The sequence below is a fragment of the Gekko japonicus genome, unplaced genomic scaffold (assembly GCF_001447785.1).
Source record: "Gekko japonicus isolate JY-2015 unplaced genomic scaffold, Gekko_japonicus_V1.1 scaffold14875, whole genome shotgun sequence".
Classification (NCBI taxonomy): Eukaryota; Metazoa; Chordata; class Lepidosauria; order Squamata; family Gekkonidae; genus Gekko; species Gekko japonicus.
The window spans coordinates 1-2,415 of NW_015185083.1; the positions used below are offsets into that span (position 1 = coordinate 1).

At 48.9% G+C, this 2,415-nt stretch overlaps 1 pseudogene; it reads left to right on the top strand.

Moving 5' to 3' along the window:
* The first annotated feature begins 468 nt into the window (after window positions 1–468).
* On the top strand, window positions 469–1,941 carry LOC107124957 (annotated as a pseudogene).
* The last annotated feature ends 474 nt before the right edge of the window (window positions 1,942–2,415 follow it).

The window sequence follows — 2,415 nt, forward strand, 5'->3', positions numbered from 1 at the left end:
CATTCTCCCCATGTGCAGATCCAAGCTTTTAGATATTATTTTACTCTTGTCCCTATGTAGACATCACATCAGAATCAATGCTTCCTCTAAGCTCTGGAGTCTCGTGAGCAAAGCAGAGATTATTTTACTTTTGTCCCTATGTAGACATCACATCACATCAGAATCAATGCTCCCTCTAAGCTCTGGAGTCTTCTGAGCAAAAATCCTACTTTCTGAGCGACTGCCATTAAAGCTGTGAGCGAGCGATTTGCCTACTGCATAAATCAGTTTGCTCTGGAGCCATCCTTGCTCAGCTAAGACAAAAATGTGTGAGCCGGAGGCTAACAAACTGTGAACTAGCTCACACTAACTCAGTTTAGAGGGAACACTGGCACGATCGGAATGTAGATAACAGAATTCTCATCAAAGCTGGCTGTTGTGCTAGGAATGCTCGTTTGTTTCTAATTGTTCACTCGCTTCTCCCGCTAGGCTCCTCTGGCTCAGCCAGAGTCTCCAACGGCCTCAGCCGGAGAAGACGTTCAGTCTCTGGCCGATTCCATGGACTCTGACAGGGATTCCATCTGTAGTAATTCTAACGGCAATAATGGCAAAAACGGGAAGGAGAAAGAAAAACAAAGGAAGGACAAAGACAAAAACCGGGCCGATTCAGTCGCGAATAAGCTCGGGAGCCTCAGCAAAACCCTCGGCATCAAGCTGAAGAAGAACATGGGCGGGCTAGGAGGACTCGTGCACGGCAAGATGAGCAGAGCGAATTCAGGGAACGGGAAGAATGGGGAGATCGTCGAGAAGGTCAAGGAGAAGAAGTCCAAGTCGCGAAAGGGAAGCAAAGAGGAGTCCGGCCAGTCCTCGAGCACGTCTCCTTCCGAGAAGACAACTCCCTCTCCCACGGAGAAGGCGAGCATCTCTCCCGTAGAAAAAATGAACTCTAAATCTCCTTCGGACAAGCAGTCGGACCCGTGGAAGTACAGCACCGACGTGAAGCTGAGCCTCAACATCCTGAGAGCGGCCATGCAAGGGGAGCGCAAGTTCATTTTCGCTGGCCTCCTCTTGACCAGCCACAGACACCAGTTCCACGAGGAGATGATCGGCTATTACCTGACCAGCGCTCAAGAGCGTTTCAGTGCCGAGCAGGAGCAGAAGAGGAAAGAGGCGGAGAAGAAGGCTGCACTCAACGGGACGTCTTGCCGGAAGTTGGAGCAAGAAGCCTACTCGAAAGAGAAGCTGGATTCGTCTCCTCAGGGAAGGGCGTCACCCGTCCTGCCTCAAAGCCATACGACGCAGCTGGTCTTAAAGTTCAAAGACCGCACGAGTCCCACGCCGGCGTCATTCTCTTCGCCTAGCAACAGTGCGAAGAAAAGCGGACCCATTCCGGTATCTGCCCACTATAGCCATACGCCCCCCGTTCAGAGGCAAAGTGTCATCCATTTGCATGATGTCAACTCCAAACCATCGAGCTTCCAAGACGACACCTACAAGCCGGTGGTCGGCACCTTAAAGACCTGCGCCACGTACCCCCAACAGAACCGGTCGTTGTCTTCGCAGAGTTACAGCCCGGCCCGGATAGCGGGCATCCGTACTGTCAACACGGTAGAATCCCTGACCTATGCTATGCCCACGGACCACAAGTCGCAGACGTACACCAATGGGTTTAATACCAATGACATTAGAGACTGCTTGGAATATGCGGACGAGGAGGTCCCTCAGACCTGGTTGAACAATGACAAAAATCGAGGCAGGAGCCCGCTTTGCCCGAGATACTCGATCCAGCAGAACCGCTGCAAGAAGGAGAACTGCTCCTTTTACGGTCGCCCCGAGACCGAAAACTATTGTTCCTACTGCTATAAGGAGGAGCTAAAACGTAGGGAGCGCGAAAGCAAGGGCCATCGGCATTGAAGACAGTGGAGCGCTTCCCACAAATATTTATTTCCTCCATTTTCTTACTTACCCAAGTGTGTGGCGATGGATTACAGGAGGAAGGAAAACGGGATCTGTGGGGATAAAGGTCTAGTTTGTTCCCCTACCCCCGCTGAGGGTGAGGGGGGAAAGGATTAATTTATCATAAAGAGCTTATTATTTTCCATTTTGTCAGTGTCTCTCTCTCTCTCTTTTTTTTTTTTACATATGGTGAAGCTGAAAGGTTGTTTACTCCTTCTGTCAGTGCTGTGTATATGTGTGGTCAAATTTTTACTAATGGTGCCTGAATTTACACTGACATCACTCAGGTAGTAGAAAGATAGGGAAAAAGTCATAACTGGAGAATACGGTATTGTAATAAGATAGTGTCTGCCTCATTCTATAGTCATTTCTGGGGGTTTTTTTAAATGTCATTTTCAATTCCTTTCCCTCTTTTTTTTTTAAAAAAAGGACATAGTGGTTTTGTATACAGTACATTCTAACATGCCCACGCTATAAGCG